This window comes from Canis lupus, chromosome 5, assembly GCF_048164855.1.
Source record: "Canis lupus baileyi chromosome 5, mCanLup2.hap1, whole genome shotgun sequence".
Lineage (NCBI taxonomy): Eukaryota > Metazoa > Chordata > Mammalia > Carnivora > Canidae > Canis > Canis lupus.
The window spans coordinates 10,182,337-10,196,302 of NC_132842.1; the positions used below are offsets into that span (position 1 = coordinate 10,182,337).

General features: G+C 43.6%; 1 long non-coding RNA gene across 1 annotated transcript in view; it reads left to right on the plus strand.

Annotated features, from left to right (window-relative positions):
* Nucleotides 1–13,564, plus strand: part of LOC140633214 (uncharacterized) — a 24,862-nt gene extending 11,298 nt beyond the window's left edge. Inside the window, exons 2-3 of the long non-coding RNA XR_012030840.1 lie at nucleotides 9,141–9,338; nucleotides 13,461–13,564. This is a non-coding gene — a long non-coding RNA (uncharacterized lncRNA). The remainder of the gene's footprint in view (nucleotides 1–9,140; nucleotides 9,339–13,460) is intronic.
* The last annotated feature ends 402 nt before the right edge of the window (nucleotides 13,565–13,966 follow it).

Sequence of the window (13,966 nt, forward strand, 5' to 3'; positions counted from 1 at the left end):
CCCCCCCCCTTTTAGAGATTTTATTTATTTATTTGGGAGAGAGAGAGAAAGAGATTTGAGAGAGAGAGAGAAAGAGAGGAGAGAGGGAGAAGCAGCCCCCGTCCCTGCTGAGCAGGGAGCCCGCCTTGGGGCTCAATCCCAGGACCCCAAGATCAGAACCTGAGCCAAAGGCAGATGCATACCTGACTGAGCCACCCAGGTGGCTACTATTTGCTGAAAATCTCATTTGTGGCAGAGTTGTCACAAATATCATGAACCCTCCTCAATCCCATAGGGTAGCTGTTATTAAGCTCATTTTACCAGTGAGAACTGGGGTTCTGAGCAGCGAAGTACCTAATTTGGGGTCATACAGCCAGAAACTAGCAGGGCCTGGATTCGAATCCTCCCTTGTGTGATGCTCTGAACCTGCATTTTTCCAATAGCAGGATTCTATTAAGCTTCAGGGTTTCAGGTTAATGGAAGGCAGTTGGCACTCAGAACTTGCTGCCCCCCTGGCAATATCTGGGAGAGCTGCTCGCCCCCCTTCAATAAGTAGCCTCTACTCACGCCAGAGCACACCACACAGAGTTACTTGCGAGGACCAGCTCCTTGGCAAATCTATGCCTATAATTTGGAGGTTGTCCCCTGTGACTTTCCCCTGGGGCTCAGGTTTGTTTTGTTTTCTCTCTCTAGCGGTGGCTGGCCAGTCACCTCTCAATTTCGGAGAACTTTCTAGAACTTCATTCCAGGACTTCTCAAGTAAATTTCGTATTTCATCTAATTTGGTGACCGTCCCCTCACTGGTTTTGAGCTTTTTGGGGGGTGGGGGAGTGGAATGCCAGCCAGCCTCTCTGGGTGCCATACAAAGTACTCCTCAACTGTGAGTACACCATGGAGCCGGAAGTGGATTAACTGGGAAGCTAGTGAGGCTTAATCGGGACCCCACGTGCACGGCTGCTTCCTGGGGGCGCCGTGTTCCTATGGCAGTCGTTTTAGTATAACTAGCGAGAGAAAGATGTTCCAGATGCAGGTGGTTAAGACGGTTGTGTCTTTCCCTGCTGATGTCTTGTCATACTTCGCCTCAGGTTGGAGTGGCCACAGCCATTTCCGGGATCTGGCTCATGGAAGTTGAGGTGGGGGATCCATTTAGCAGGGTTTAGCGAGGCCTAGTTATGTGGTTCAGGGTCACTCTATAGACATGCTGTTACTGGCTGTCCAGTGTGGGAATGGGTTCCAGGAATACCCTCCTGCCCACTGTGGGGGCTTGTCTGGAATTGTGAGATGAAGGTGAAGGGCCAGAGACTGGGCTGTGAGAGGAGTCGGTCCTATGGTGCTGGCATTTCAGGGAGGTACGAGTGGAGGAGAAGTAGAGCCTGCAGCTCATCTGTGAAAAATATTATGGTGAAAGATTAGCCTGTGCATAAACAGATTAGTTCATTGTCCTGGATTTTGTGACATTTGTGGTACTGGGCAATACTTATTTATTTATTTATTTATTTATTTATTTATTTAAGATTTTATTTATTTATTCATGAGAGACCCAGAGAGAGAGGCAGAGACACAGGCAGAGGGAGAAGCAGGCTCCATGCAGGGAGCCCGACGTGAGACTTGATCCCAGGACTCCAGGATCATGGCCTGGGCCGAAGGCAGGTGCTAAACTGCTGAGCTACCTGGGAATTCCCTGTATACATTCTTAATCTGTGCAGATCTAACCAAATTTTATGTGAGGTAGGAGCAGAGAAACTGAAACTTCACTGTAAGTATTTAGTTAGGTCTCATCGTCAAGTTATGGCGATTAGGAGTTTGGCCAAGTGGCAGGTGTCTTCCTGGGCTTGGAGGTATCAGGATAGGATGTGGTGAAGTGGCCCAGGAGTTTGGGGGTGGGGGTGGGGACCAACCTCCCTGCCACTCACGGCTGGGTGAGGGAACTAGATCTGACCAGATGGAATGGCCAGGGGCTAGTGGATTATTCCTTCAGGTTCATCCCTTTCTCCGCCCCCCTCTGTTATTTTTCTCTTTCTTTCTCTCTCTCTCTCTTTCTTTCTTTCTTTCTTTTTCTTCTTTCTTTCTTTCTCTCTCTCTTTCTTTCTTTCTTTCTTTCTTTCTTTCTTTCTTTCTTTCTCTTTCCTTCTTTCTTCTCATTCTTCTTTCAACACAGGATGTTCTCTTCAAAGAATCTAGTGCTAAAGGTCAAACCTAAAAATATCAGCAGTGGTTAATTCTGAGAGATCACATTAGAAGTGAATATCATTTTTTCTCTTCTTTATATATATACTTTTTGATCTTTCTGTAAATAGAATGTGTTAGCAATAGGAAAAAGAAGCATGTGAAGACCCCTTCCACCACCACACCCACGACCTGTGTGTGTATGTGATTTTACTACAGAGCTCATTTTCTTTCCCTTTCTCATTTCCTAAAAATAAATGCATAAAGGCTTACTAGTGTCCTAAGAACTCTCTGGGAACTTCAAAGAAGGCCTTATGTCATACCTTTTAAAACTGTGTGCAAGAAGCAGATTTTTAATTTGAGAACACATAAAATGGGAAGCACTTTCCTTTGACTTCTCCTTTCGTGTGTGAATGTGAGATGTATGTGAAGGGGAAGTCCATGAGCAAATTGCCAATTAATTGTTGAGAACTGAAGAACATGGATGCAGAAATTAGCATCTAATTACCTGCCTATGGTATTGTCATTCAAGACACGAGACTGCTGAGCTTTATAATTGTGGGGAAAATGTATTCCCTTCCAGTGTTGATATTTTTATGAAAGTCCATGAGAGGTGCCTTGGTGGCCGAAAGGACACAGTCTGCCTTTACTTCACCAATGATGATGATGTGCCAGGCTGGTGCCAGCCCGGGCTTGCACTTCCTTTGGGCACAGAACACAAGTGTCAGGCAGGTATAAAATGTATAGAAATTTCAGTAGTTATTATTATTTTAAGATTTTATTTATTTATTTGAGAGAGAAAGAAAAAGAAAATGAGAGAGAGAGAGAGAGAGAGCACGAGTGGTGGTGAGGGGCAGAGGGAGAAGCAGACTCCCCACTGAGCAGGGAGCCTGATGTGAGACTCGATCCCAGGACGCCAAGATCATGACCTGAACCGAAGGCAGATGCTTTACCCACTGAACCACCTAGGTGCCCTTGTAGTTATTCTATAGACCAAATTATTTAGAGTAAAAATGGAATAATCTATGTAGAATCTGAGCGGAATTCATATTACAGTTAATAGCTGCCACGGAACTGTTTCTAGGGTTTTCTTTATTTACTCTCTGCTGCTCAGGCTGCCCCAGGCTTTCTTCTGCCCTTGCTTCATGCCTCAGGACATTCTCATTGCAAGGTCCTTAGAGCCCCGGCTAAATGGCTCATTAACACTTCCTGGCTACTTGTTAGTGTCTCCACTGGTTTCCTTAAAGTCTCCAGGGCAGCCCCGGAAGGGCACACAGTAGGCATTCAGACAGAGTTGTTTCCAATACGCAGGGCACAGATGAAGTTCTTTAGGTTGGAGCACAAGGCCTCCCCAGTCCCCCCATCGTCCCCTCCCCACTGCCTTCCCTCAGCCAGCCCCACTTCTCCATCTGTGTCTAATCCCCTCCAAGGCCCCTTCTCTCTGGGTGCCTGATGTATTGAGCCTGGGCCTGGGCACTAGGTTCCTGGCTCTCTGGAAGGAGCCACATCAGTTTGCAACAAAACCAAATACACCTACAAGCTAAAGACAGTTAAACCGTTATGTGGAACTTGACTGCGAAGCCTATCTTTTCCTGCATTCTTTGAGTATTAGCGTGTAAATAGGAGCTGCATAATAAACTATCATTTTCTTTCTTAGTTATTTTATTTTAGTTATTTTATATTATATATATATAATATATTATAGTTATTTTAGTTATTTCTTTCTCAGTTATTTTTTAGTTATTTACTGTTGGAATATACCTGCCAACACAATGTCAGGTTAGTTTCAGGTGTCCAACATAGTGATTTTGCAGTTCTTGGTGCTCGTGACGGTTGCTGTGGTGGCCATCTGTCACCATACAACGCTGTAACCATATTACTGGCGACGCTGTACTTTTCGTCTCTGAGATTCATTTATTTTATAACTGGAAATTTGTACCTCTGAATCCGCTTCACCTGTTTTACCCATCCCCCCCGCCCACCTCCCCTCTGGCAGCCACCAATTTGTTCTCTGTATGTAAGAGACTGTTTGCTTGTTTGTTCATTTGCTTTGTTTTTAAACCAGCATTGTCGATCCAACTCCAGGTGATGGTCAGCAAGGGGGGCTTGGATTATTTTGCGATAAAATGGGCTAACATGGCTAAATTGTCACAGAGTGCCTGGCATGCGGTTGGCACTCCACTAGAAATTCATTTTCTTCCTTTTGTCACGGTGGTCCGGTTACATTTGTAGCCCTGTGACAGTGTGTAGCTCTGCTCCATAAAGAATCACTAAGAACTTAATGAGCTGTCTTTCCTCCAATGCCATGGGCTGTGTCAACACAATGCTAAACATTGTGACAATTTTTGACTGAATTGAGTTAACTGACTGAATGTTTTGAAGTATTGACACAGCAGCTAAAAGAGTGAGAAATGTAGTCAAGCCAGCTATTCGGTATGATGACAAACGGCAACCATTTCAAGAGTAAAACTAGGATAGAAACATGAGAAGCCAGTGGATGGTAAGTAGCCACGGGGCCATCGGGAAGCACTTGCCAAACCATCTGGCTTAGGGGGCAGACAGCGAGGTGGAAGTCTGAGCATGTCCCTAGATCACCAGACCAGCAAAGCAAAGCCAAGCCCAGGAGCCACGTGGTCCTACCCCTTTTACCAAAGCCTCCTTAATTGAGGCCAAAGGAATGGAAGTAGAAAGTGGGAAGTTTTCGCAAATTTTTGAGAAATGATGAGGATGGTTTAATCCTTCTGTCCTTTGCAGTCATTGTCTGCCTTTAATTCCTTCCTCTGATGGCTCTGAGGTTGGGTAGCGTGCTCTCTAGTGCTGGCAGCCCACGAGCAGGCTGGCAGTGGGAAATCTTTGCAAGGAAAGTTGGGGCAACCGTTGTTTAATTGGGAAATACTCATTCTGCAATTTAATTGTCAATGATTTTTTTTAAAGGTTAAAAAAATTTTGTTCTAGGACGCCTGGGTGGCTCAGTGGTTGAGCATCTGCCTTTGGCTCAGGGTGTGATCCTGGGGTCGTGGGATTGATGTGCCTACTAGGGAGCCTACTTCTCCCCCTGCCTGTGTCTCTGCCTCTCTCTGTGTCTCTCACAAATAAATAAATAAAAATGTTAAAAAAAATTTTTTTGTTCTATGGATATATGTAAAGCTATAAGTGGTTACATATGCATATCATAAATAATATATAATAAATAATATATGTTGTATTCTCTCTCTATTATCTTATACGTGTAATATATATGGTAGTATATATAGTACATATACAGTGTTATCTTCCAGATGTGCAGAGATAACACTGTGTATGTACTATATATAGATCATTGTATTATATGTATAATGCGTCATAATATACGTATAATACATAATATACGGGGCAGGGAAAGAGAATTGTGTGATTTTTAACTCTACACATATTTACTAGCATGGCTAATCTTACATAAAAGCAACTGCGCTTGATGGTAGCTCGGCAGGTCATTTCTGAAAGGTTTCTGACCTGAGCCATCAGTGAGAAATTTGGCATTTCCCCAACCACCCCTGGGAAATGAATGAAGAAGCCACAGCTACAGGTCAGTTTCCATCAGCAGAACAACTCTTCGTTTGAGGATCCTTCTCTAGCAAAAAGAGAGTCGGTAATGGCCAACTTAGCTGACACAGCGAACATTGGATACCACAAAATTTTGCTTGAACGAAAGGACTCAGGTTTCTGAAGTTGCCGTAACCGAGTTTGGCATCCCTGTGTGTGTGGAGATCACAGCTAGTTTGCTTTCCTTATGGGGGGAGCAATAAGTCAATAAAGTCAATAAAGTAACTATTATGACTGGTTTTATGACTCCAGGGCTTTCCCTCCTTACATGGCATTGATAAGGATGATCAAATCGCTTTGTTCAGTCATGGACTTGAGACAGTCTATCACTCATTTGCCCTTGTGGCCTTTATTCCTTCTTCTTCTATGGCACACAGCTCATGTCACAGAGAATCTGACTGAGGGTATGGATTGTTTGTTTGTTTGTTTGTTTTTTTCTTTTTTTTGCCACAACATTTTACAGTGTTCCCAAAGAACCTAGAGGGCACGCTTGAAACAATAAGTGCAACCCAGCTAAAATGAACTCCTGCTGGTTGGGATAGCTATAAATGTCAAACTCCAGGATTTTAAAGACTTACACTGGCTCACACATAGCTTGTACATTTAGAAGTATTATTGAGTTGGAAGATAATGACGGTCACATGTTGAGAATAGAATATGACATCTTAACGTATGCTCTTCGTCTCTGTAAGTCTCTGGAGTCCAATTATTGAAACTTAAAAATGCCGCACTTCAGTGCATGAACTACAGAACCAGTGGGAATAATTAATGCCCCCAATTTTAATCTATTTACAGGTCTTACAAAACACCTAGAGTAATAGGGAAAAAACATGCTTGACAAAGATATTTAATTGTACAAATTTCACTTTGAACTTTTGTTTATAAAAATGTACCTATTCCTACATAAAAATGCCTGCCATGTTGTTATCCCCTAATGTTAATTTTATTTTTGTGTCTTGGTATAATGAGAACTGTTGTCAAATCCATTAGAAGTATATGTACTGTGCTGAAGAGTCTGGTTTTATTGGTTAAGATGTTTTCCTTACAAGGAAAACCTTGAGCCCAACTCAAATGATCTTAAACAAGAAGGACATTTATTGGCTCATGTAACTAGAGGAATAGTGGGCTCTAGGGTCACTTAGCCTGGTGGGGCTGGTTTCATTTGGGGAAACTCCACTGGCTGTATCCTCATTTGGGTCTTGATTTAATTCTTGGGCTGCTTCCCTCATCCCACCAAAGAGGTACAGCAGTGCTCCTGGCTGCACATCTATTAATCAAGGGAGCAAGGAGAGATGTACGATTTGGGCGTCTGTTCCATTGAAAAAAAAGGAAAGAAAAATGGGGGGAGGAAGAAGACGGGGCAGGGAGAGAGAGAGAGAGAAAGGAAGAAACAAAGAATGAGCTACATAGCAACAGATATGGCTTGCAGAGATGGCAGTTTGTTGCATGTCATAAGATGTGTGGGTTGACACAGCCCATCAGGTTGGCACATCAGTGCAGCAACCGCTCTGGACCCATGTTCTTTCTATCTTTCTGCTGCTGGGCCTGTAAGACTCACGTCTACCATTTAGAAAAAAGTCAGGTCTGTTCTCTTGTATCAGGAGCAAGATAAAACATTCTTGAAAGCCGCACCCAACTGACCTCCACTTCTGTGCTACTGGCAAGTGTTGGATCGTACCCAACATCCATTTTTTTGTTTTTACTTACCACCCAAACCTCCGCAGTCTTTAAGAGAGGCAGTGTGGTTATTTAAAAAAAAAAAACCAAACACAAAAAAAAACCCAAACCAAACTCCCAAAACCCATATCCCAGGTTAGACTTTCCAGATACAGTAAAAACAAAACAAAAAACAGGATGCTCAGCATGGGACATACATACTTACACAAAATTTATTTGTTTATCTGAAATTCAAGGTTAACCGAAAGTCCTGTATTTTATCTGGCAACCATACCTCAGCCTTCCTTGGAGGTGGCGTGACCATGAAAGAGACAGTCTGCTAGATGGAGCTTCCGGAAAAACCGTTTAAAATGGGGCCAAACTTACCAGACACGATCTTTTGGTCCTTTGCACTCTGCCCTCCCTGCTTCACCCTGCCTGGACTTTGAACAGAATATTCAGAACTGGTTTTAGCGAGAGACTATCCCCTGTAAGGATCGCAGAGAAATGAGGGGGAGAAGCCTGGTTCCTTGAGCATCTCTGAGTTGCCTACCCCCAGATTCTTTATTATATAAAAACAAATGAAGCCTTGGTTCAGTCACTATAGTTCAGTTTTGGCTGCGTGCTGCCAAATGCAATCGTAATTGCCTTGACACAAGCTACCCCTTGAGGAAGAGTGAGGGAGAGGCTGGCTAGTGGTTTATCAAGCTACTTTGTTTTCTTCCTTGTTACACAGCTGGACTACACTTCCCAGCCCCCTGCAGTTAGGTGAGGCTGTATGACTGAGTTCTGGCGAATGGAAAGTGAGTGGAGGTCCTGTACCAAACTTCCAGGCCTGACTCATGCTCCTACCAGTCCCATGTCTGCAGCAGGAACAAGGAGCCCGAGGGAAGAGCGGAGACACTGGATGAAAGCAGCCTGCTCTGTGATGACTCATGCTGACTCTGTCATCGTATTGTAATGTGAACAAGAAATCAACGTTCTTGGGTTAAGCTCCTGTGACATTGGGTTCTTTGGGGTTAGCTATGTCAACGACACCTGGCATAAGAGAGACTGCTTCAGGCCTAGAATTCCAGGCATGAATCTGAGATTCACTTTCATTGGATCACACATCTGCCCATCTCTTAATCAGTGCAACGGAATGTTCCTATTGGCTTAAACAAATCATGGCGCATCCTGGAGGTGGGCCTGGGGTCAGCCTTTCCCTGGGGCCCACAGTCAGTCAGGGTTCTAGCAGGAAACAGAGCGATTTGAGGAAGAGTTTATTTATTTATTTTTTAAAATTTTATTTATTTATTCATGAGACACACACACACACAGAATGAGAGAGAGAGAGAGGCAGAGGGAGAAGCAGGCTCCATGCAGGGAGTCCGATGTGGGACTCGATCCCGGGTCTCCAAGATCACACCCTGAGCTGAAGGCGGCACTAAACCACTGAGCCACCCGGGCTGCCCTGAGGAAGAGTTTAATAAAATGCCTATTTACAAAGATGGAGGGGTGTAGGGAACTCACAAAAAGAGTGCGGTACCCTATAGCTAGGAATGGCAGCACCTTAGCACCCCTAGGCCGGAAGGGTGGGTTGGCGACCGGTTGCCAGAACCTCAGGACAGATGTGCCAGAGATACAGAGAGCTAGTGGGGAGCGGGCTGCTCGTCCAGACTCATGACTTTCGGCTCAAGGAAGCAGCCAGCCTGCATGGTAGAGCCAGAGGGAACAGTCACCCTGGTCTTATTTTCCTGCTTTCTGATCTCCTGCAGGGCTCCTCATTGACCAAACCCAACTGGAAGCCAAAGGTCACGAGGGCCCATGGTGTGGTCCATACAAGTCCAGCTCCCAGGAGAAACCAGGGTGGAGAAGGGAAGAAAGTGGATCTGGAGGCGACTGGCCGTGCAGGCTGTGAGTGTGAGGAGGCCACACCCAAGCCAAGTCCGGTTCCGACAGGATGGTGGAAGAGGGTAAGGAACAGGGGGAAGGGATTTGTAGCTTACCTGGTTGGTTTCATCTCAGGCCTTGGGGGCTTAATATATGGTGACAACTAATTTTTTTAGATATAAATCTTTTGGCCATAGGACAAGTACATAGAAGGAATGGCTTTTGAATTTTCACGCACATGATAAATTCCAAGTTCTGGAAGATGTCGAATAACTTATTTATCAAAGCATTAGAGTTGCCAGGACAACAGAATTTAATTTAGTGGTGTTCGATTTACACATTGCTTTAATTCTTCTGCCAGAGTTACTTGTTTAATTCTATCTCCTTTGGTTTGGAAAGTGTTCCTGCTAAGAGCAATTATAATATCAGTAATATCCCCTGCTTTATTAATATTTTTATATAATCCAATGCCTGCTTTATTGGCCGGGACTTTTTGATCTCTTGTAATTGGTTTTATTCCAGGACATCTTGTTGCAGCTGATGCTGAAGACAATCTTAGGTTTGTACTTTTAGTACTGAATGAATTCCCATATTGATTCACAGTTGATGGCTAATTGTGCATAATCTTAGCATTATTTTTGTGCCTGCTGATATTAATCATAGCAGCCCTAGTGATGCATTGTTAACTTAGATGTTAAATTGTCTTGAAGATTCTCATACATCTCCTGTGGAAGCTTTCCTTAACTGCACGTTTATGAAATTTTTAGGGACAGTCATACTTTCCTGCATTATATTATCCCGATGAGTTAGGCAGAGCAGGTGTTGTCATTATATAAAATTTCAGTAAGTGGGATGCCTGGGTGGCTCAGTGGTTGAGCGTCTGCCTTTGTTCCAGGGAGTGATCCTGGGATCTGGAATCGAGTCCCACATCGGGCTCCCTGCAGGGAGCCCGCTTCTCCCTCTGCCTGTGTCTCTGCCTCTCTCTCTCTGCGTCTCTCATGAATAAATAAAATCTTAAAAAAAATTCAGTAATTCTCATTATTGGACAGTCATAAATATATCTAAATATAAGGTGAAAACAAACATTATCTTTGTTCTAAGAGCCAAATATAATTTTGATTATTATATTAGGTATATATCCTTTCAGAACTTTCTCCAAGATTTATATATTATCTCACTGGGTTTCTGACTTGTTTTTTTTTTAAACATACATCTTGAATATTTTTTCATATTAAAAAACACACATTAGGGGCATCTGGGTGACTCGGTGGTTGAACTTCCGCCTTCTGCTCAGGTCGTGATCCCAGGGTCCTGAGATTGAGTCCCGCAAGGAAGCCTGCTTCTCCCTCTGCCTGCGTCTCTGCCTCTCTGTGTCTCTCATGAATAAATAAATGAAATCTAAAAAAAAAAGACAATAACACACTTCAGCAATCACTCTCAATAGCTATAAACTATCCTACTACAGGTATAATTTAATATTCCCTTAATTTTGATATATGATTTGTTTCTAACTTTTTGCTTTTAGATATAGGGCCTTGAAAAAATATTATTGTGTATTCATCTTTGTGCTCTGGTCTAATTATTTCCTTTGGACAATAGGAAATTCTAGAAATAGGACTTCTGGACCACATAGAAACAAAATGTTAAAGCTTTTGATACATACTTAGGGTAGATATTGTACTCATATCTTGCAGGAAGTATCCCTTCAGGGTTATTTAGTAATTTGCCTTATTTCAGTCATGAGTTCATTTTACTTTTGTAACTTTGGATAATAAGATGCAGATGACAACGATAAATTCTTGTTTTTATGTCTAGGTTTAACTTGGAGTATATGGTGAGCATTCTTAGTTGCAAGCGACAGAAAGAGAAGAGACTGATTTTTTAAAAAGATTTTTATTTATTTATTCATGAGAGACACACAGAGAGAGGCAGAGACATAGGCAGAGGGAGAAGCAGGCTCTGTGTGGGGAGCCTGATGTAATCCCGGGACACGGGGAGCACAATCTGAGCCAAAGGCAGACACTCAACCACTGAACCACCCTGGCACCCCCAGAACAGACTGATTTAGGCAGAAAAGTAATTGATGAGAAGGTAGCTCAACGAATCCTTGGCAAGGCAAGATGCAAGGCTGGTGTGACCCTGGTGCGAGGCTAAGCCGCATGAATAAGTGACAGAAAGGATGAAGCAGAGCTGGTCTTCATAAAATACGAAATGCCATAGTTTCATGGCTGTACTGCAGCTGACTTTGCTGGTAGCCCTAGCCCTTTGGCATCCACCTCGGGCTGCACCTGGCAATGCTCTGCCCTCCCCATGTGGGGCGGGCTAGATGTTGCAAAGCATGAATGAGCTCAGGACAAATGAGAATAGAAGGATGTGCTAGTCCGTGTGGACTGTCACAACGGAGTACCGTATAGTGGGTGGCTTAACAGAAATGATTCCCTCACAGTTTTGGGAGCTAAGGGGGTCAAGATCAAGGGTCAATCTGATTCGATTCCTGGTGAGAGCTATCTTCTTGGCTTGAAACTGCTACCTTTCTGCTGTGCTCACATGGCCATTCCTTTGAGTGCGCGTGGAAAGAGAGGGGGCGGGGGGGCTCTCTGGTGTCTCTTCCCCAGACACGAATCTGGGGATCCCTGAGTGGCTCAATGTTTTAGCGCCTGCCTTCAGCCCAGGGCGTAATCCTGGGGTCCCGGGATCGAGTCCCAGGTCAGGTTCCCTGCATGGAGCCTGCTTCTCTGCTTCTCTCTCTCTGTGTATCTCTCATGAATAAATAAATAAAATCTTTAAAAAACAAAACAAAAAGACACAACTCCCAAAGAATAAGAGCCTCACTCTTGGAACTTCAGCCTTTTCCAGGGCTCCACCTGGAACTTTGATCACCTTGTTACTCCAAATAGAGCCATCCTGGGGGTTAGGGCTTTAACATTTGAATTTTGTGGGGGACACAGACAGTCGGCCTGTAGACAGGATAAATACTCCAGACTTCTCACCTCTCAGTAGGGATAAGACTGGAACTTGCTCTGTGTCATCTCCTGGAGGTCCCCAGTCAGACTGAACCCCTTGGGCTCACAGGGGTTACCCTGTTCACTGAGGCACCTGCCTGGTTTCTTCTCTTCCCCAATTCCTGACCAGTGCTTCCTGAGATCACGGCCCACATAAACTACTTGTCTTCAAATCCTTATCTCAGGGTCTGCTTCTGGGGGGGCCATCCAACTTGACAGTTTGGACCAAAGGATGTGTTCTTGAAACAATGCCCCTGAAATTGGAGAAGGAGCATGCTGGCTGCACCTTTGCTGCTTCTTGTGTTCTAGCTCAGCCTCTGTGAGAGCCTCTGGGTTACCTGCTAGCACACTGGCTGCAGGGGAGCTGGGAAAAGCGGGGGTCTGACACAGTCAGTGCAGTTTCAGGCCTTCAAACTCAGGGTGGAGGTCCAAACACTTGCAGTCAAAAAGAATAGTAAATGTCCTTTAGGAGGGGCCATCTGTGTATTTTTGCTGGGTTACTCTATTTTCCCATTATGGGAACAGGTTGTATCCAGACCTGTGTAAAAGCCATTGTTAGCAAAGAAAATCCTGAGATTTTTCTCCTTTTATGCCTCCGTATCATTCAGCCCCACTCTTCTCTTTCAATTACAAAGGCAGTAATAAGGCATTTGCTGTAGTTCCACAAAAATAGAAAATTATCTACTGGCCACTCATAGCTAAAAGAGAAATGAAGTGAGAAATTCTTCTCCCCAGATAAACACCCGTGGGGTTTCAGCCACAAGTTGGAGAAGTTTTTTAGGAAAGCAATTTCTCAGTTCTTTTTACACTAACTTATAGAGATGATTGTGGATCCTCTAGGGAAAATACTTAGCTCAGGATTTTTGAAGTTCTGATGTAGGAGCATTTGGCCATCTGGGCCTGGTTGGTGACTGCACAGAGAATGTCTTGAGAGAGACAGATGATTTATTGGCAGCAAGGGAACAGCACGGTGCCGTCTTTCTTCCTTGTCGAGAATCCTTGCTGCAAGAGAACAAGCAGGATATTAATCAATGCAGAGTTTTAAAAGTACCTACAGCAATGAATTGATTCACGATACACCAAGAGTACAGGGACTTTATTTCCAATCTCACCGTGCTAATTTTTAAAGTGAATATGCAAATATGCTTCCAGTAAGTGCATTGCCCAACCTACTAACTCAAATATGTCATTCCTCTTCTGTAGGGAGTTTCCTGTGGCGTGAACAGAAATTCTCCAGAAGCTGGATAAATTGCCCTAGGTGTACATTTGCCAACAATACCATTACTTATTAAAGAAAACATTTTCACTATTTTAATACAGGTGAATCAATTCTATTCTCTACAAGCTTATGCCAATTGCCTTGAGGTGGGTTTTTCTCGAATGCGGTTGAGTTGAGAAGACATCACAGACAATGCAACAGAAATTCTCAGGGTATCCTTTTAACCTTAAAAAAAAAAACCCAAAACAATAATCATGATAAAAATCGCTTACATTAAAAAAAATCGCTTACATTTGTATGATACTTTTGTAAGCACTAAAATTAGTTGCCATTTATAAAGTGCTATTCACATTTCATCCTCACAATAAGGAAAAAAAACCCCACCAAAACCACCAAAGTGACTTCGTGAGGTGCAAGGGGCAGGTCTTTGTGACCTTTCCAGACCTTCTTTTACTGCCAACAGCATTGATTACATGGTGTCATAAAAAAA